The sequence below is a fragment of the Mustela nivalis genome, assembly GCF_964662115.1.
Source record: "Mustela nivalis genome assembly, chromosome: 2".
In the NCBI taxonomy this organism is placed as follows: domain Eukaryota; kingdom Metazoa; phylum Chordata; class Mammalia; order Carnivora; family Mustelidae; genus Mustela; species Mustela nivalis.
Window position 1 is genome coordinate 169983051 of NC_139021.1, and position 21558 is coordinate 170004608.

At 46.3% G+C, this 21558-nt stretch overlaps 1 protein-coding gene and 1 long non-coding RNA gene across 21 annotated transcripts in view; both read left to right on the forward strand.

Moving 5' to 3' along the window:
• The window catches only part of VTI1A (vesicle transport through interaction with t-SNAREs 1A), a 350305-nt gene that overhangs the window by 290421 nt on the left and 38326 nt on the right, over positions 1–21558 (forward strand). The window lies entirely within an intron of this gene.
• LOC309860012 lies at positions 1997–11582 on the forward strand. The gene is made up of 2 exons (XR_014309092.1): positions 1997–6318; positions 6687–11582. It is a non-coding gene; the product is annotated as an uncharacterized lncRNA (long non-coding RNA).

Here is a 21558-nt window from a genome sequence, read left to right on the forward strand (position 1 = left end):
AATTCGGTGTTTAAAACGTTCTATTTTAAGTTTTTATATTACATAGAGGAATGGATTTAAAATATTAGAAAATTATAGGAAGATTGCAAAGAAAATAAAGATCCCTTCTCATCACACTTTTTGAAAACTTTCTGCTGAATATATGTCTAGACATTTTTCTTGGGATACATATATACATAGATACCAATTTTTAATTAAGTGAGCTTTTTTCATTTTAGTAAGTGTTATGATCTTTGCTCTCCATCCATTAATTCATCTCAGCGTCATCCTTTATTATCTGTGGCGCGGCATTCGGAGTTTTGAGTGCACCACAGTCTGCTCACACAAATGCCTACTAAGGAACATTTACATGATTTCAAACTTAAAGTCCCTTACTGTATCACAGTGACACTCCAGTGCGCACCTGTTCTAATACCTCTGTAAAGATCACCACTAAGGGTGGCGTTGTTGGCTCTTTTTGAGTTTTCAAAATGATGCCAAACTGTGGTTGAGAAGAGCAACACGAGTAGCCAGTCCTGCAACAACGATTCCTCCCCTGTCCTGGCTGGTCTCGTGAGTCCCTTTCACCTTCACTAGCCTGGTAGGTATGGGGAGCAGTGATGTCTCATTGCTCTACCAGTTTCTCCATTTACTAGTTGAGATCGAGCATGTTAAAATACTTGCCACTTCTGTTGCTTCTTTTTAAAAGCACCTGTTTAGGTCATTAACCCATGTCTTGTATTAGAATATTTGTCCTTTTAAAGGTTACGTCTGTGTAGTTTTTTGCTGATTGAAAAATACTTGCTGAACACTGCTTGGTGCCGGGAGACACCAGGGTGGGCAAGAAAGGGACAGTCCCTGCCCTGAGTTCACTGGGGGAATAGACGTTAGCTAAGTAATCACCCAGATATGAGAGTGTGATTGTCATGGACGCCTTGAAGGAAAGCATCATAGTGCAACAGAACTCTGTGGGCAAGTCATTCTCAAATTCTATTAGGCATCTGTATCGCCTAGAGGGCTTGGAATAAAAGTACAGATCGCTGGGCCCTAACCCCAGAGTTTCTGATTCAGTAGGTCTGAGGTGAGCCTGAGAATCTGCATTTCTAACAAGACCCCAAGTGGTGCCGATACCGCTGCTCCGGAGGTCACATATGGAGAACCTCCTGTCTAGCGATTTCTCCTGAACAGGGAGGCATCTGAGGCAGGTTTCCTGAAGAAGGAGTGCTTGAGCAGGGATGTAAAGGCATTACCTAGACGCTCCTGTCCTTGCAGACTAGCTTATGCCAGAGTCCGGTGGTGGTGAGAGTATGCGGAGAGCAAGGGAGGTGAGGCCACGTGTCCGGAGAGGCCCGAGAAGGAAGAGAGGAGGAGTAGGTGCTGAGGGGGTGCTGGTAGCCAGGGTCAGACCACAGAGCTGTAGTAGGACATGTTAGCGAATGTTAACATACTACGGGGAAGGTGAAGCATGAAAGGAAACCTTAGGCAATAGAGCTGTTTTGTAGAAAGCAACAAAAATTGAAGTTAAAAATTGACTCTAAGCAACATACCACGTGTGTAAACAATACATAAATAATGAAAAGCTGGTGCTTTCAAAGATAAACATTATTATGACAGAGTTACATGACAATTCTGGTTATAAGCCTTACTAAATTCCATTAAAAGCTGGTTTATAAACTTGGGTTCAAATACAATTTTAGATGTACTGGTTAGAAACGGGCTGTTTCTGGAAGCAGTTGGCTTCTGATTCTTCCCTGCTGGTTGCTCCAGGCAGCCTCTTCCTGAAGAGGAAACCGCTGCATTTGAATTAAGTCAGGAGGAAAACCAGGACCCAGATTCCCATCAGAAAGGAGAAAGTGCTCATGCCCTTCAAGAAAGAGAGAAAAGCAGCTGCTTTGGATTAACAAAAAGTGCCCCAACCTCTCCTCTCCCGTGACTGCTGTCATAAGGGAGAGGGACAGTGGTGGCTTCTTGATAACACATCCTGTGGCTTCTTCATTGACCTTTTCCTTTGGGAGAAAGAGATGTAAGGTACTATAGATGTTCTAAGTAGGTAGAAGTACTTTAAGAGTCTGTGAGACTGGCTTGGATGGAAGGAGTTGGAAGCCAGGGATTTCTTTTTCGAAGCCACAGAGAGGAAAAGGCAACGGGACGAGAATCACACAAGTTGCGGTTCAGTGGAGAAGAAGGAGCAGTGTTGCATTCAGGGGTTACTTCTTTAAATCTTGCTCCATGTGGATTACATGGCCGTCCAAACTGAGCTTCTAAGCGACAAATTTCTTCGCCATATGAACTTTTATTTTTCAGAAGGGGAATCTGTCAGCTTCTTCACCTGCGGGCTTAAAACTGACGTTGCAAACCGTGTTGTAAAAACAATAATGGTACCCACCAGTAGGTGCCGTTCCTGTGTGCCAGGCACTGTGCTAAACCCGCGATGCCAGTCGTCTCATTTTAATTCTCACCCCAACCTCTGGGATAAGAACTTTTACCATGTCCTGCTCCAGATGGTGAAACCAAGACCCAAATAAGACGTGATTTGGGAATTTTAATCTGGATGCTCTGACTACAGAACCTTACTCTTAACCATTTGGCTCTCCTGCCTCCCAAGTCCCATCTTCCCCTGGGGGCAGCAGACCCTGACTGCCTAGAAGGAAGTAAGTGCTATTCCCTGCTGAGTATGAAGGACAAACTGTCAGATTAAAAGAGTAGTAGAGAGATCATTCTAGTGTGTTACACGGATAGGTTTGTCTTGATCCTGAGAACAGGGAGGCATGAACTAGTACCAACAGTGTGCAGTGTGCTGGAACGATGGAACGAATACCATCCTACGTTAAACCCATCGGTTTCAAGGTGGTCAGCTAAAGGAGCCCGCCGCCCTGCCCGCCTGCCCGCGCCCCTCCCTCCCAACCGGCCTTTCCTCTGCTTCTCTGTGTTCTTCCAAGTTTCTTCGCTACGGTGGGAAAAGACTAATTTTAAAAATTGTTTGAAGATCAAGGAGGAACATTTAACGTACTTATTTAAAACACCAACTCTATACGAGACATGGTTTGATGGTATGAAACCCAGAATGTTCAGGGCACCTGGGTGGCTCAGTGGGTTGAGCCTCTGCCTTCAGCTCAGGCCATGATCCCAGGGTCCTGGGATCGAGCCCTGCATCGGGCTCTCTGTTCAGCAGGGAGTCTGCTTCCTCCGCTCTCTCTCTGCCTTGCCTCTCTGCCTACTTGTGATCTCTGTCAAATAAATAAAATCTTAAAAAAATAAAACCCAGAATGTTCTAGGCACTCAATCCCTTCCCTGGACCAGTCTTCTCACCAGGCACTGTGGAGAGGGTGACTCCTGGTTCTCTTTTTACTGAACCTGGCTCAGTGGTTCACGCGTGGGGTAGCTGCAGAGTGGGCGGTAGGACAAGGACATGTGCCTGTTGGGGTCCTGCTCTCCCCCCAGAGGCGCAGATACAGTGCCTCACCATGCTTTGTGGCATGTGCTGTGGGGTACTTTTGTCACCGAAAGGGGACTCCCCATTACTTCCCCCTTGATACCTTCTCTGGGGCTTCAGCACCCCACTTGCCCCCTGCCCCCCACCACCACATGACAGGTGACCACCAGGACCAAGCCAGGCCTCCGTGGTTGCCGGCCCCTCTCTCCTATTCCACATGCTATTTTGACCTGAAGCTGCTTGCTGCTCCCTGCTGATATTTGAAAAGAGAATGAAGTGATTTACATAATTAAAACAAATTGCCTGACGAGTGTGAGAATCCACTGTTGTGGTATAATGGCAAGATTTAGGTGCTCTGTGAAACGGGGGTGGGGGGGGCCCTCCACCACCCCGGCAATGTAATTAGGCTCCACAGAGCTCTTTCTGGAGAAGCTCGAGGGCCATTAGAGCAGGACATGGCAGTTGTCTCTGGAGGAAAGCACAAGACGAGAATGGAAGCGTCTGAACTCCACGAGTCGGCCTAGTCCCCTGAAAGCCTATAATGCAGCTCTGAGAGCAACTGCTGAAGCCCAAGGAACCTTCGGTGTTCCCCCCACTGACCAGTTTGCCCTTACTTTCGGGAGGTTGTTTCCGTTTCCTGCCCGTTTCCGCCGCTACCTCTGTGTGCTCTGGTTCTCTGGTGCCACAGAGAAAAACATCTTTAAAACCACATTTAGGATTTCAGATTAAAGGAGATCAAAGGGACCTGAAAACTAGACAGCTGAAAGGCAGTGTGTGACCCTAGACTGAGTCCTGGAGCAGGGCCCGAGGGTGGCGGGGGAGCCATAAAGGACATTATGGGGACAGGTGGCAGGATTAGAATACAACCTGTGATTCCACGCTCGTATGAGACCACTGTTGGATTTCCCGATGTGGGTAGATGTGTCTGGTAACACAAAGGGGGGGGCATGGTGTCTGCAACCGACTCTCCACCGGTCCCCAACGAAATACGCATTTATGCAGAGAGAGAGAGAATGGGAAAGCTTCTGAGGCAAGATAATAACCATCAGTAAATCTTGGCGAAGCTCATAGGAGCTCATTTTATTGTTCTTGCAACTTTCCTGTTAAGTTTGGAGTTATTTCAAACTAAGAAGTTAAAAAAAAAAAAAAAAAAATCACATTAGGAAGTAATTCTGGCCTTGTAGGACTGACAATTACTCATTTCTTAAAAGAAAAACTGGGAGGGCCAGAAAACAGAAATAACATGCACGCTCCAAATAATTTCTGTGTGAAGTAGGGAGAGCTGAGATTTGCAGTTAATTATATCCACCGGTCAGACGAAAATCCAGACCAGCCCCTCCCTGCCCCTCCCCCGCAGCCCTGCTGACTTGAGAATAGAGAACACAGGCCTCGCTGGTGACCGGCACGGGTGTGACCATCCCAGCGGCCTCGTGATGAGGCAACTGGGACGCGAGGCCTTTGTGTGCGTGGAAGGACCCGCGCTTCCTCTGTTGGTGTTCGGGAAGGCTTTGTCAGTTACCTTGCAGGATCTGTTTGCCTCCAGTTCTCATAAGGACGGAAATGAGTTGACTTGGAATCCAAGTCCATCTGGAATATTAGATGAAACCATGGAATTTCCCTGTCTTCTCCTCGTGAGGGAGCTCGACTTGCCAACAGCAGCCTCCCGGTTTATATCTGGATGCGCGCCCATCCGGGAGTTGGAGGTCCTGGGCAGCGGAGGGCGGTGGTGAGAGCCGAACCCTCCAGGTGTCTCGGAAGGTTCTGCTGCGACTGTGATGTCAACATGGTAGTCACGTTGTCTCGTGCTGTGGCCAGCCATCTCTGCACCCCATTGCTCTGCATGGATTTAGAAAAGCATACAGCAAGGTCCTGGTGTCTCATCTCGTTTTTACCTTCCTGTTGGAGCGCTACCAAGCTTAGAGCATAGCCTGTGAGAGCAGGTAGGAACCAGAGGAAGGATCCAGTTCAGAGGGGGCATATGCAGTGTCCATAGGGACCGGGTGAGGATCCCAGGTGAGTAAAATGAGCCAGAGGGTGATGAAGAAAACTGAAGAGTAGGTACCCCACCGAAAAGCCTTCTTGGGGTCCATTCCACAGCTGCAGTGGGGCAGAGTGGACCCACTGAGGCTCATCTTCTGAGTTTTCCAGAATGCCTGAATTCTAGATTATAAATGTCCCTGTTAGTAAATATTGGCAAGGAAAAATAATTTTTTTTTTTTTCAATTAAAAACTGAGCAAGCCAAACCAACACATCTGGCAGGTGGGATCTGGCCACAGGCTGCCAGCTGGCAACCTCTGATCTGATCCAGCCCACTCGTGCTACGTGTCTGACAGTGATACTCAGAGTGACTGGACTCCTGCCGGGTGCTAGCGCCCAGAGAGGCGAGCGACTGGCCTACAATCACCCCGTAAGTCAACGGCAGAGGTGGGCACACTGCATCAAAGTGTAAACTTGTATAGTGAGTCTTCTGGGTTGACATGAAACCAAAAATTTGGCTAAAAGACGCAGCCTCATGAACAGGAGTAATTAACTCCAAATGTTTTTTAAAAAGAAAATTAATTCCATTGTTAAATCTCATAGCATCCTACTTCTGCCACATGTTTACAGAAATAACTTCTTAAAATCCAATGAGCATGTTTTTTTCCTAACCACAAACAAACTGGTTTTCAAAAAACAAGTACGTGTAAAGACGGGTTCAAAGTGTCAGCTACAACGGCTTCGGGGGAAAACGAACCCCCTCCAGTTTTAAATAACTTGTTTTAGAAATAAACAGGGTGGTAGGACTTCTCTCAAAAGGAGTCTCGAACTCCTCTCTAAAGAAGCTTCTGGCTCTCCCAGGGAACACTCTGGGCAGGTAGGAATGGAGAGGCCTTCAAGCCTCCCCAGGCTGCTAGGGGAAGAGGAGGTTTCTGTGAGTGCACACTCCCCCCTCCATCCTACCCCTCCCCCGCCAGGGCAATGCTTCACGTTCACACATAACTAAGGCCCCCCGTGTGCCCAGTTCTGGAGTCAAATGCACCCGAGGTCAAATCCAGGAGCTGCCACTAACTAGCTGTGTGACCTTGGACAGGTTCCCTAAACTCCTTCAGTTTCCCCATGTTTAAGTGGAGATGGGAATGGTACCTGTCATGGGGAGCGGTTGTAAAAATTAAATGATGTAACCTGTACCCATCACTTAACATCATCCTGGCTAGGAGCACATAGCTCCCAGAGAAGGTACTTTTGAAACAAGCAGCGCACCTGCCCCAGGGGGCAGACCCTCGAACCGGGAAGGGATTAAGGGCGGGGCAGGAGGATTCCGATTCGGCTGCTACACAGCAAAGGACCTGAGCTGCCCCTAAGGCTCAGTCGTGTTGTGGGTCGTTTCAGGGCATTTCTTCAGATATAATTAATATCCCCTATGGTCCGCCCATTGAAACTGTATAATTCAGCGGGCTTTTTGTATGTTACGGATATGTGCACCCATCAGGGTGATTGTATCACCTCATAAGGGGCCCCGTAAACGTTTAGCCATTGCTCCCCAATGTCACCGTTCCCCAGCCCCAAGCAACCACTGGCCTCCTTTCTCTATGGACTCTTCTGGACATTTCCTGGAGATGGCATTTTGTGGCTGGCTTCTCACTCACCATGTTTTCGAGCTTCATCCATACTGTAGCCTGTGTCCGTAGGTCATTCTTTTTTATTGCCAAATAACATTTTGTTTATCCGGTCATCCATTGATGGGCATTGGGGTTTTTTCCACATTTGGGCTATTGTGAGTAATGAGACTGTGGACGTTCACATACAGGTCTTTGTGCACACCTATGTTTTCATTTTTCTTGGGCACGAACCTGGGAGCAGAATGCTGAGTCAGAAGGTAATTCCAGTTTTAACTTTTTGAGGACCCGCCAAACTGTTTTCCAAAGCTGCTGTACCATTTTATATTCCTCTAACAGCATATGAAGGTTTGGTTTCTCCATATCCTCACCAATACCTGCTGTTATCTGACTTTTTTGTTTCAACCTGTATTCTTGAGTATGAAATGGTATATCTCATTGTGGTTTGGATTTGCATTTCCCCGGGTGACTGTTGCTCTTGTCATGTGCTTATTGATTATTTGCATATTTGCTTTAGAGAGATGTCTACTCAGGTCCTTTTCCCATTTTGTAATTGTGTTCATTTTCTTTTTTATTAGTGAGTCATAAGAGTTCTTCATAAGGTCTAGATGCAAGTCACTTATCAGTTGTATGATTTATAAATATTTTCTCCCATTCTGTGACTTATCTTTTTACTTTCCTGATAGTGTCCTTTAAAGTGCAAAAGTTTTTCATTTTGATGAACTATAGTCTATTTCTTTTTGCTTTTGGTATCATATTCAAGAATCTACTGCTAAATCCAAGGTCACAAAGATTTACTCCCATGTTTTCTTCTAAGAGTTTTCTAGTTTTGGCTTTGCATTTAGATCTTTGATCTCCTTTTGAATTAATGCTTATATATGGTGTGAGGTAAGGGTCCCACTCTCTTTTCTTGCATATGGATATCTGATTATTCAGCTGTTTTTAAGGGAAGAGAACTGTGGAATGATGTGCTCATCCACTAAGACATACCTCAGCCCAGTCCTCCTCGGAAGCGCATTGACTGATCAGAGCAGGATGGGCGGAGTCAATTTTCACAACAGGAGAGCCACTTCATCTCTCAGAAGTTCTAGGCTCCAGGCCATAGAGTGTTAAGTGAGGTATCAATTGGATGTAAAACTAACCAATGAGGTAGTGATTTACTCATCTTAACTTATACTTGTCTCTTACCTCCCTGCCATCTCCAGGTCTTTGGGACAGAAGTAGAGTGTTATAGAAAGAAAAATGACCTTTCTGTCTAAAGTCTAAGAGCCGATTCTTGCCCATGCTCGAGACCTTAGATGAGTCACTTAACCTCTCTGAGTCTTAGTTTTCTCATGTCTAAAGTGGGATAATGATACGAAGTTTCCAGTGTTATCAAATGGGTTACAGAAAACATTCCCATGTACAGAAAAGCCCGCAGTACCTGGTAACCAATTGCACACAAAAAGTTGTGTGGTCACTCTCATTGTATTCTTGTCCCCTTTTCCACCATTGATCAAGCTAAAAGTTAACTATGTGTCTGCCACTTTGGATCATAGAGGCCAGAACCACAGAACCCCACCCAGTAGCAAATTCCAGAGGCACCAACCTACCCCACAAGTTATCCTGTGTTAGCCCCATTCCTCCACCCACAGCATTAACCACTGGAAGAAAAAGAATAAAGAATGGTGCTGGGGCACCTAGGTGGCTCAGTCAGTTGAACATCCAACTCTTGGTTTTGGCTCAGGTCAGGATCTGGGGGTCCTGCATCGGGCTCTGTGCTCAGCGTGGAATCTGTTTGTCTATCTCCCGTACCTGCTCTTCCTCCCACTCTCTCTCTCAAATAAGTAAATAAAATCTTGATTAAAAAAAGAAAAAAAATTGGGGCACCTGGGTGGCTCAGGCAGTGGTTAAGTGCAGACTTAGACTCAGGTCATGATCCCAGGTTCCTGGTATCAAGCCCTGTGCCAGGCTCCCTGCTCAGCAGAGAACCTGCTTCCCCCTCTCCCTCTGCCTCTCCTTCCTGCCACTCTGCCTACTTCTACTTGTGCTCTTTCTCTCTGTCAAATAAATAAATAAAATCTTAAAAAAAAAAAAAAGAAAAGAAAAAAATGATGCTTAGACACACCTCAACTTGGCAGAAGCTGTGCTTGGAAGGTGCCCAGGCTCAATCTATCTCGGTGTTGCAAGTAGTGCTCCCAGAGCCTGGCAAGAGACTGTTAATTAGAAAGAAAACCTGTAGCCATAAGATCAAGTGACAGCCCATCTAGCATAGCCTACATGTTGGGAAGAGAGGACCAAGAGGGATCTTCAGAGTATGAATTGAGATTTTTCCCCCCCCTTGGCTTGAAATTCCTTCCAGTGGTATCTTGCCTGTGGGTTAGGGCATAGTGTCACTGCCAGAATCAAACACCTTACCTGGGGCAGGCGGCAGAGAGCTGGAGACACGAAGCCACTGGGAGCGGTGGGAAGAGCTACGCAACATGATGAGGCATGAAAGCCCATGAGTGGCCTTTGGCATAAATCCTAGGATGTTAGAGCTGATAAGAAATCTCAGAAATCTCTCCAACTCCCTTATTGGGAAAAAAGAAAACAGCTAAGTCTCAGAGACAAGGAATGACTTGGCTGAGGCAAGGCAAGGAGAAGCACCAGAGCTCGGGACCTGATACACATGCCATTGGGCCCTACCCTAGGGCCATGGAACCTGGGACTGAAACATTCTGATGTGGAGAGTATTGGAGAAGGTATCACAAAAGAGGCTGAGTATTCAGGTCTGGAGCTGAGGGCACGGGAGAATAGTTCAGGAGCTATTTTGTTGGAGAGAGAGGAGCAGAAATAGGCCGAGGCAGAGGCATGAAGGCTAGAAGAATCTCCCCTTACATCTCTATTTGGTCAAAGGTTCTTCTCATGGCTTATATTCTATCACCGTGGAAACTTGCGAATGTAAGAAAAAGATGGCGAGAAGCCAATACCCAGGCCCTCGTCTGCCACAGACTCTCCAGGGGCTCCCCAGAACCACCACTTCCCCTTTTGGACCTTGGTCTTCTCATGAAAAATGAGAGAGAAGTGAAGTAGGTGTACTTGGAGGCCTGTGGCTCTGCCCAGTCTCCAAGCTCAAGGCCAGATTGTGTTTAGGGCGATCCATTCATCTGAGGATGAACAACTTTCTGTGGGCCTTTTTAGAAATAAGTTTGCCATGATGATTTCAAGTTCCGCCATGTTTTTAATGCATCCATTCAGGTGATATATTCGACCTGATGAATAGAAAGTACATGAGCCTACTGTACGATATTAGGAGATAATTGCAATGGATGGAAGTCTCCTGAGTCAATTAACTCTTATTACCTGGAAACAATTTATAAGAGGCAATAAATTATTGGGACAACACAACTAGCAGTCCCACAATAAAACAGGTTTCATGTGGGCGCCCGTAGGTGCCCCCCATCTGCTGAGGGCCCATCAAGTTTAAGGGTACGTGTTTGAGGGGGTTGCTGTGCCCTTTTGTGTTCACGGGAGTGTGTTAACATGCAGTAGGGCTGACATATCCCAGGCTAGACTGAAGCAATGAAATAAGCTTTCCGCGCCTAGGAACAATGATGCCTGTGTCACAGCCAGTCAATGGCCGCTTCAGTGCCTTGTAGCTAATAGACTTTCACCAAACGCTGGCCAATCTGCTGAGTGATATTTGAGGCTGGATGTTATGATTCTGTTTAAAGACCATTTCTAACACTCCCACCCTTGAATTTAAAAACTAAAATCGCTCAGCATTTAAAAAGACTTTTTTTAAAAAAAATTTTTTCCCCCTGTCAAGCTACAGGTTCTGTAATAGCATAGACAGAATTGGGAAAAGAACAGTTTTCTGTAAGGATTCTAGAAGGAACTACTGCAGTAGCAAATATGCTCCAAGAGCCCCATTGATCTCTTACATTTGCTTTCAATCTATGGAAGAAGATTGTCTCGCACCCGAGCTGGCCCAAGCTTAGTTCAGCGTGTCTTAAAGCAGCAGAATCCTGGATCCTGGCCACTGAATCTTCACACCATTTGCTTATTAAGTAAGGAGACCTGCTCTAAAATTCCTTTGCAGTGATCTGAAATAACCCAGCATTTACTTCCGTGACCTTTTAGTGTTTGTATCACCTAAAGCATTCTTCCCTCCCTCCACTGTTGCAGTACAAGCAAGACTCAAATTCCTGACAGCAGGGGAAGGAAAAAAAAAAGAAAGAAAAGAACCCACAAACCCCAGAGCACAACAATGTTAATGATCGACATTTTATTTTTATTGTGTTGACGATTTCAACGACAAGTTTCAAGAATTATCAAGGCAGACTGTATTTGTCCAAGGGAACTGGAAATGATAGACTGACCAGAACTAGTGCGAAGAAGGCAAATTTATAAGCCACGTAAATGAAAATAAAATAAAGACAGAAACAAGTTGCCAAAGAACGCAGGTCTCTCTCTTCTGTGCGTGCGTCCAAATCTGTGGGAGTTTTTTATATTACCAGATAATTTCGTGATAGTGTATCTGTGACTTCTTCAATGATGATAAATGTGCAATCTGATCTTTTAGAAGAATAAACAGTTCCTTGTTAATTAATTTATACAGCTGTCAGTGCCGCTTTCTCTCTTTGCACTCCAAGAGTTTCCCTGCCATAGATTTTCTTGCCGTTCCTGGCAAACCTCCAGTGAGAGCCTGGGATTTATTAGGCTGACTTGGTGCAAAGTCTATTGATTGTGGCCCCGAGGGTAATAGCTAAATAGAGCCGGAGCAACAAGTCAATAACACCATTGTTGCTGCAGCCAGCATTCGCTCGAGGAGTGAGATTGTTCGACAGCAGCCGAGGGGAATCACGGGCAGATCGGCGTGTTCAACACGCGCAGCATGCACCCGTGTCAGTGCTGAGGACCGTTTGAAAGATTTCAGCGGGTTCGCTGGAGAACCGGGGTGGGGTACTGGGATTATGAACCCTGTGAACTCCATCATTACAGCTTAAAGGTTTCAACTTTAGTTTTTAACATCTGCTGCAACCTCGGGGAGCTCAGAGGCAGGGCTGGTGCAAAGGAGCGCACACCCGGGCCCTGGGCTACCACGGAAGGGTCTGTTGTGCACCGCGTCCCCCAAACAAGCCGGTTCTGAGCGCAGAAATACTCACAGCTGTTGCCTGTCGCGCATCTGTCCATCCTGCTGGCCATGTGGGGGCGGAGAGAGCCGTGGCGCTGTCCCTAGCCTCTCACAGCCCAGAGTGTGTTCGACATGGACCGTCTAAGCGGGAGCTACTCTAACCTCTGCAGAAGTCTCCTGATGATCACTTTAGCGCTTCCAAGTCTTGAGCTGCACTGACTTGATTTCAAAAATCATTTTCATAAGGCTTGCTGAGAAAGGAGCCAATCACACCCTTCAAAGCCCATCTTTCCTAACTGGGAGAAGGTCAGCACTTTACATACCTGATGACTGGGTTTTAAATCACAGAAAGCAAAGTCAAAGTCTACATCAGGGCTCGTCTCTGTTTGGCCTTTGGGAAGAATCCTTGCCCCTCTCGTGGGAGAAACCTGTTTCTGTGCGTGGAGGACTAGAAGGCCATGGGACAGGTTCCCAGATGTGGCTGGCACTAGCCAGTCTCCTGACCTCCCAAGACGCCGCTTATCACACCTGGCTGTGTAAACCCACTACCCACAAATGACCACCATCCCTTGTGTGACCCTATCTACGCTGAGTACAAGTCTTTCACAGAATCTTCTGTTTCCACCAAATCTTACATCCTTAAACAAATTTAATTGTTCTGTATAGGACTAAAAGGGTGGGTTTTATTTGTGGTTTGGTTTGGTTTTGTTTTTCCCCCTGTTAACTCCTATTTTAGTGAAAGAATTCTTGGCAAATCTATAGCAAAAAAGAAAACTTGGGAGGGTTTTTAAAAATTACTTGCAGTATGACTCACTGTAATGAAAGGTTCAGAGCATGGAGTAATTCCATCGAGTAGCAGTACTTTCAGAAAAAAAAATGTTTAGAGAGTTTAGTCAATACTAACACACAACTGAGGAGCAAAGGGGGCCACTCCTTCCTCCGCTGGGAGACATAAGTAACCTTCTCGTCAGACTTTTCTTTTGGTCTGAATGATGAAATCGCTGTCCAATCTGCTTAGGTTCAACTCTGTGATCCAAGTAGTTTTTGACAAATCAAGATGACCTAAGACTTGATAAGCTTTGGCACAGGAAAGAAATATGCAAGAGAAGTTGAGGAGCTCAGGGAGGGAGGGGGCCGGGGGGGGGCAGCGATAATCTAAGCTAATGTGTGGAATACTTTCAATTTCTCAAGGAAGACGTTTTTGTTTGGGTGGCTGTGGAAACCTCACGTTTGCTTTAGCGCTGCCTGAACCGGGAGAAGAGGGAAAACACGAAAGAACACGCACGTGTGCCGTTCTTTTGCGTGATTCCAGAAGCATCTCTCGGGGTTTCCGTGAGTGGAGACCAGATATTTTCACAGCCATTCACTCCTCTAAGTGTCAGAGATGGTCAGAATCCTCTCGGACGGAGACCGGGGGATGAACAGCTTCGCGTATTTACCAGATGCCGGAAGTCAAAGGTGGTAGTCAGAGAAGTCAAAAGAAGTCAAAGGGAGTCATGGGTGGGTTCAGGAAACAGCGGCCGAGGGGATTTATCTGTTCAAGGGGAGACCGGATTTTGACACAGTGACAAGCATGGCAGGGGTACCACAGTCATGAAATAACAGGTGCTTTTGCAAACGACCACCCCGGAAAGTAGTCTATGGCGAATGCATCTCCTTAGGAGAGACTGTCCGCTTCTCCCCCCCACCCCCATGCGGCAGGTTCTCCCAAACTCATACCCACTTCAGGCCAATAATGTAGGGGCTTGAGTTATTTTGAGCCGGTTCAGATCATCTGGACGTGAATGTAGAGAATATTCCTTAGTCTATTAGCACAATCTCACCTACTTTAAAAAAAAAAAAGAAAAGACCATCTAGGAAAAAGGTTCTGTGACAACCAAGTCGGCCTGAGCAACGACAACCAGAATTCATCGTTCATCGCTTTGCAATTTCACTTCCTGCATGTGATGCTCTGGAATCATCTGAAAATAGGTATCTGAAGGGCGACTCCCCTAGACACATGAGACGGGAGAAGATCCCTGTATTTTCAGCACAGCCGTTCCGCAGAAGTCGCTACCCTCCCTGCTGCCATGTCCTGTCCAATGACGGGCCATTCTCCCTAAGAGCTGCCCTGTTCTGTAGAATCCTCATGGGCTTGTTTGCTGTTACAAGCTCTTTATTACTTCTTCCTCTCTGAGCTGCCAATGTTACTTGTTTCATTCTAAGCTTATTTGTGTGCCTGGGATCCCATTAATTGCAGATGGGAATAACACTTTTGGTGGAGAGGAAATCGCTTATAGTTTGTTCAAACACACATGCGTTATTTCAGCAGAAAACTTTCAAACCTTTGAAACTAAAATACAGAAAGTTAAGTCCGTCTTTCTCCTCTGCCTTCTTTCAAAAGGCATTTCCAGTGAAGTCTTCTGTAACACCCAGCATTTACCAAGTGTTGCCCATGTACCAGGCACTAAATTAAAAGCTCATATGTATAAGCTCACTCAGTTTCTCACTTTAACATTACAAAGCATATATTGCTGTTCCCATTTTGCAGATTAGGAAGCCAGATGTCAGTAAAGTTAGTAACTTCCTCAGAGCCGCTTAGTAGGAAACCAGATCCTTAGAGTGATCCACAAGGCCAGCACGATCCGCTCTCTGCCTCTCCCTGGGCTCACCTCCTTCCATCCTTCCTCTTTCTGGCCACACTGCCTCTCTCAGTCCCATGGGCATGCCACTCCAGGTAAAGGACCTTTGCATGTGCTGGGCCACCTGCCCCATCCCCGCCCTCCTCCCGTATTATTAACCCAGTGCATTATTCAGTTCTCCTGCCAGCTCCCAGGAGCGCACTCCCTCCAGGTAGGGGCACCTGCAGGTGCCCAGCGCATCTTGCCATCAGGACAGAGGCTGCCTCTTCCCAGGCAGCCCCAGCCCCTGACTGAGCACAGCCGCGGTCCCAGGGCCATTTCAGCGCACTGTGGGCTTCCTCTCATGGCAAGGAGTCAGCTTCGCCCCAGAGCTCTTCACTGGGCTGGCAGAAACTTAGTCCCACCCGCGTGGGATCTGATGCTCTCCTTGGCTTTCACTGGTGTCCGAGCTGCACAGTCTCCCAGTCTTGCTTCTTCCCCTGCCTGTCTGCCACAGGTATTACTGGTCCATACACCTTCCTCCACTTGAAGTCCCACTGGACCTGAGCCCCGCTTCTCGACTCTTGAAGAGGTTTGTTGGCATCTGCTCCTTTGCAGCACTGCGTAGTCTTGGGCTGTTTACAGCTTGACGCTACGTCCTGGGCCGGCGTGACCACGCTGGTGTGAGGTCTGTAAGCTCCGTGAGGGCAGGCACCTGTTCGACTTGGCTCGTCCCTGCATCCCCAGGCCCAGGGCTCTCACCTCTCACCCACAGTGTAGACAGACTGGGGCACAGCACTGGAGCCCCCTCACTCCCTATCGCCCTGCTGGGGAGCTTGCTCAGCCCGGTGCGTCCAGGGCCCCGTCACCCGCTGCCAGCAGAGAGTGTTGAGACGTCAAAGCCTCGCAGAGGGTAGGACCCTGAGCCCCAGGGCTGACGTGGAGAGCCCCCTGGAAAAAGATAATGCCCCGGGGCCTGGATCAGGCCGGCCCCCCGCGAAGGCCCTTTGGCTTCTTTTTCCCCAAGTGGAAGTGCATGCCCTTTCTCCTTGAGGAGAAGATAGGACTTTAGCGTTTCCAAAACCTTCTGAGTGAAAACATCTGTATCCGATTTTTCCCGTCACAGCGTATTAGTGAAGTCCTGCTCCAGAGCAGCCTGCAGTCGACAAGACTCTCATCAGAAGGTGTCACTGCCCTCAGCTGGAATGACGGTGGGGGCACCAAAGCGGGCGCCCCCGCCAGATGCCGGCCCGCGTAATGCCGTTTGGGCTCCCTCAGTTCCCTCCGGACGTCCCATCCGACACAGGACTCTTCCTCCCTGCCCTGAACTCCTAGGGAGTGTTTGCTAAGAGCCTTTCAGCTGCTGCCATAGTTCATTCCAAAAATGGACGCATTCCTGAAGGACCACTTGTCAGGGTGTTGTCGCTGCTCGCGAGAGGGGCCGGCCTGGCTTGGTGGCCCCTCAGGCCCCTTGCCCTTCCAGTCCTGACTCTGTGCATCTGCGATTGTCACCTTCAGAAACATGGTGTTCATGGAGCTGCTAAGAGCCTTGTAAATGAAAACCCTGCCAGATCAAAGGGTCGAACTTGGTAGGAAAGATGCCTAAATAGACTCACACCAAAAAAAAAAAAAAAATGTGGACAGAGATCTGAATATCTGTAGAACACACAAGCAGTCATGGTTGTATTTTCTCTCTCGAGTGGAATTTGAAGCCGTAGTTGAGTGAAGACAAAAACATATATACAGCGAATGAAAGGCGTGTAATCTTTGGGATCATTCTGATGTAATTAACACAGCAGAGCCGCAGTAAGGCCCATGTGCAATGAGTGGAATTTTCCAACATTGATTAAGCTGGACTCGAGGAGAACTGCGTCTTTGTCTAAAAGCTGCCAAATGAAAACAACTTTGGGATATTTAAATTCAGGTTGGAAATTGGTTTGAGTAAGGGATATTTAAACCACAGCTGTTCAAGGACTAAAAACATATGAGTATATACGCACGCACACGCTCGCGCACGCACACACACACACACTCACACACACACACACGGCCTCCTCTAAAAACAAGCTAGCCAAAGGTGTACATTCCTTCTAAGTTCTCATGATCAACAGATGTAAATGTTCACGGTGTTCAGATGAATTATGGACCCTAATGAGATTTCAATACTGAGCAAACAATAAAAATTTATGCTTTGCCTCGTTGCCGTGGCCTTTGGCTCCATGGCTAAGGTTCCACCCTTTCAACAACTTCAGTAATATAATATCCAGCTGGCTTTGGAGGTAAGGAAAATTCGAGGGGTGAATTGAAATTGTGAGAAATTATTTGATGGATTACTTTGTCAGAGTAATGCATGGCCTTGGCATAATTACCGTGGTCACCTTAACCCTCGCGGCAGGTGGTCACAAAGGCCCGCACGGCCGAGATGCCGGGCTGGACCCGCACATGCTCCTTGCCGTCCTGGGCCCTGGGGGCCGGGGGAGCCTCGGTTCTCCTGAGCACACACGAACCAAGCACATTCCTGGCCCAAGCCGGCGAGAGCGAGCCGGACAGCCGAAGAACCACACTTTTCCCGAGAACTGTCATCTGTGTCAGAGTGAAAGGAACCAAACAAAAGTCAGGCTGACCTTGAAATAAAATGGGGCGAAGCTGGGGAAAGAGAGAAATGATATCTTTTAAAGCGATACAGTCAAACACAATGGCAGACACGGGCACGCTAATTACTCTTTCTCCTCTCTCTCTCTCTCTTTTTTTTATCAATCCAGACCTTGAACTTAATGGTTGTCTGCCTTGTACTTTATAACGTTCCAATCTTACCATGCGATTAATAGTGTGTACGTGTCAGGGACCACATCTGTAGCAAATCTGCCAGTGTATTTCTTACACTAGTTTTACTTTGGAACCATAAAGTAATGACTATTTTGTGAATGAGAATAAACCTATTACACACTAACGTAGCTGCACCCAGCATCCGCTCTTTGCTCTTGGGGAAAAGGAGATGTCTGTAGGATAGGGCGGCTCAAATTTCTGTGTTTTGAATTGCTTCTCAGCATGGCCGTCAACAGTGAGAAAATACCCCCCCCCCCATTTCTTGGTTTCATTATGAAAACAGAAATATATTTGCAGCGTGTTAACAAACTCATTTGGCGTAAACAGAAAAGACTAAATTGTAAGTTCTGATGTTTTAATGCTAAATCGGGCGATAAGTCAATGTTTCAGTTTGGCACAGGGAACCGCACGTTCTCCAAAAATAGCCTTTGACACTTTTTAAAGCAAGTCAGTGGTGTACTTAGGCTGTTCACAAAAGGCTTCATTCTTGTCTACAAATGGCAAAGCTCCCCTTCCCAAGAGTGCCCAACTCAAGCGAGGTTGGGGAAAAATAGACACTTCCTGTCTTCAGGCATTTCTCCAACTCTTAGTCTCCTCCAAAAGGCGAGATTTTGGAGTTTATAGGGAAAGTATGCCTAAGAAAGGTTATCTTGATTTTCATTTAACACATCCTCCCACTGACTTCTTTAAAGGTTTGTTGTAAGTATTTCTGCATAGCTTGAAAACCTAGATTCCACCCTGGGGAGATCTCAGAGCTGGTCATGTTACACGCTGAAGCCATGTGTTTTCACATCATGGCAAAACCCAAGATGTCGGCAGATCCCTTGGCCCCTGTTGGCTTTGGAATTTAGTCCTTCCCTTGTTTTCCACCGTAAACTTACACGGAGAAAGACCACCCCCACCCTGAATGGAAGCATGGCCATTAATGTTTTCCCACACATGCCAGTGGTATAACTAAGTAAGCCCCAGGAGTGTGGGAAGGCGAAGAAACAGGGGCAGAGGTCCGTGAGTGTGGTAGATAGGCACGAGGAATGCACTACGGGACTCCAAGTGCCTTCCCAGGGTCAGCCACCTTCTTGGGCTTTGTCAGCACAATGACCTCCCAAGCTGATACAGGGAAGCCCCTCCCCAACAAACGCAGCTCTAAAGACCCTCCTACAGGACCATACAAGAGAGAGGTGCCTGGGTGGCTCAGTCGGTTTAAGCGTCCAACTCTTGGCTTTGGCTCAGATTATAACAGAGTCGTGAAATCAAGCCCCGCATAGGACTCTGGTTGGCAGGGAGTCTGCTTGAGATTCTCTCTCTCCCTTCCTCTCTGCTCCTCCCCTTCCCCCCTCCCCCCGCTTGCACTCTCTCTCTCTCTCTAAAATAAAGTAAAAAATAAAATCTGAAAGGTAAAAATACAAGAGAATGGTTACAGGAATAATAATATCAACTCTTTACTTTTATAGCAGTCACTATGACCTAATCCCTTCTTATGGCTTATCTCATTTATTTAATTCGTATAATATATACAACCTGATATGATAGGTGTTGGTAGTATCCTGAAGCCCAGAGAGGTAAGGACTTTGTCCGGGGTTACACAGCTCAAGAGTGGCAGAAAGCCAGGATCAAACCCAGGCAATCAGGCTACAAGGCTCATACTGTCCGTACTATGCCATCTTGCATTCTTCAGAGGCTTCCTGCTAATATCTTTTAGCACAACCCAATCCAGACTTTTCTGCATTGTCACATTCTCTTCCACTTATCACTATTTTAGCAATGGGTGTAAGATTTCATTATAAGCTGCTAACTTTGGATACTTTACTATTCTCTTGAACTACTTTGCTTATATACTGCTAAAGCATTTTCTACCACAGTGCACTTGAACAATTTTGATAGCCGGGGCAAACAGGCAACGGGGCCAGTGTGCCCCCAACCTGCATTTTGAGGTCTGACCTAGTACAAACATCCTTGGGACTCGCAGTTTTCCATAACTGTCTCCAGTGAACTCATTCTGGGTATCTTTGTAAGTGTCCATGGTCCTCAGTGGCTCTCATGTATTCCCTGTAAATACCTTTCAGTGTCCAGTTTGAGGGATTCTGTAAATAAAATGCCCCAAATCCCTCCCTCTGCTTCCCGCTAGAATAGCAGACCTCAAACTTTTAAGTCTCAGGACACTTTTACACTCTTAAAATTACCAAGAGCCCCCAAAGAGTTCTTGTTTCTATGGGTTACTTTGAGCAATATTTTTCATATTAGAAATTGAAACAGAAAAATTTAATTATTAACTCATTCTTTTTTAAACATGATAATCAACTTGATTGTATATGAACAAAACTTTTTATGAAAAATAACTATTTTCTAAAACAAAATTAGTGAGAAGGGGGCATTGTTTTATATTATTGTAAATCTCTTTAATGTCTGGCTTAATGGAGAACAGCTGGAGTCTCATAGGTGCTTCTGCATTCAATCTGTTTCGATGTCAGTTGTGATGTGGAACATCTAAAAAACTCCACTGTACACTCATGAGAGAAGGAGAGTGGAAACAGCAAATAACATTATTATAAAAATAGTTCTGACTTCATGGAACCCCTCCAGGGGTCCCTGGAACACATTTTGAGAACCATTCCCTAAACTATTGATATTTACAATAGCACACCAATCTGAGGAAGTCTTTCTGCAGTAAGCAGGTGATGTCCTAGGCTATGAACCAGTTTACCTTGAGCCTCAAGGTGGCACTCGGTTCCCTGCCCCTTTCCTCCAGATTTCCTGTAGGCTGAGCCATGCCTCTCATACTCATTAGATGTCAGAATACCACGTTTTGTTTTCCACTGGGCCATGAACTTCTTGAGGACATGAACCAGGTCAATTTAATCTCATTCCCTAGTATCAAGCACATCATGCCTGACACGTGATAGGGGAATTTTGCTGAAATGAATAAGGTTCCATGATAAAGATATTAGCAAACAATCCAGGCAAGTATGTGTTGATTTTTGTTGAAAATTCAAATATTTCTCCTCTTTCTCAACACATCTGCCCATCAGATATTTATTAATGTCTGTAATGTGCCAAGCAGCAGAATAGGTAATGGGCTACACAAAGGCCAGTGCATACTTGAACCTTGCTCTTATGCACTTCATTTCATAGAGGAGGCAGCCAAGGAAACATAAATAATTATAGACTAGGGGTGCCTGGGTGGCTCAGTGGGTTAAGCCTCTGCCTTTGGCTTGAGGCTCATGATCTCAGGATCCTGGGATTGTGCCCCACACTGGGCTCTCTGCTAAGCAGGGAGTCTGCCTCCCCCTCTCTCTCTCTGCCTACCTCTCTGCCTACTTGTGATCTCTCTGTGTCAAATAAATAAATAAAATCTTCCAAAAAAATAATTATGGACTGAAAGAAATAAAGAGGCTGCCATTACTAAAAGGGGAGATAGTAAGGGAAGATTGCCTTTACTACATTAGTACTCCATCTACCCTGAAACCCAGACCCCATTGCTTGCCTGTGGACTTTCTGTTCAACAGGTGTATTGGAATATCATTTATATACTAAGACAGGTACTCACTGGTGAGCGTCCAGTTCACTGATTTATAGTAACTTTGTAGAGTTGCACAACCGTCACCGTAATTTATTTTGGAAATATTTCTATCACCCCAAAGTCCTCCCTGTCATCTTCATTGAGCCAATTCCTGCTCCTACCCCCAGCCCCAGGCAATCGCTGATAAGATTTCTAGATATTTCGTATGAATGGAATCATACAATATGTAATCTTTTATGTCCAATTTCTTTTGCTTACCCTAATGTTTTTGAGGCTCATCCCTATTGCAGTGGGGATCAGCCATTTGCTACTTTTTAGTGCTGAGTATTACTCCACTGTATGCCTGTGTCACGTTTGGTCTATCTGTTCACCAGCTGGTAGACCCTGGGATTGTTTTGAGTTTGGGACTATTATGAATACGCAGCTATGAACCTTTACATACAGGTCTTTGTATAGACATATGTTTTCATTTCCCTTGGGTGATGCTTGGGAGCAGAATCAATGGGTC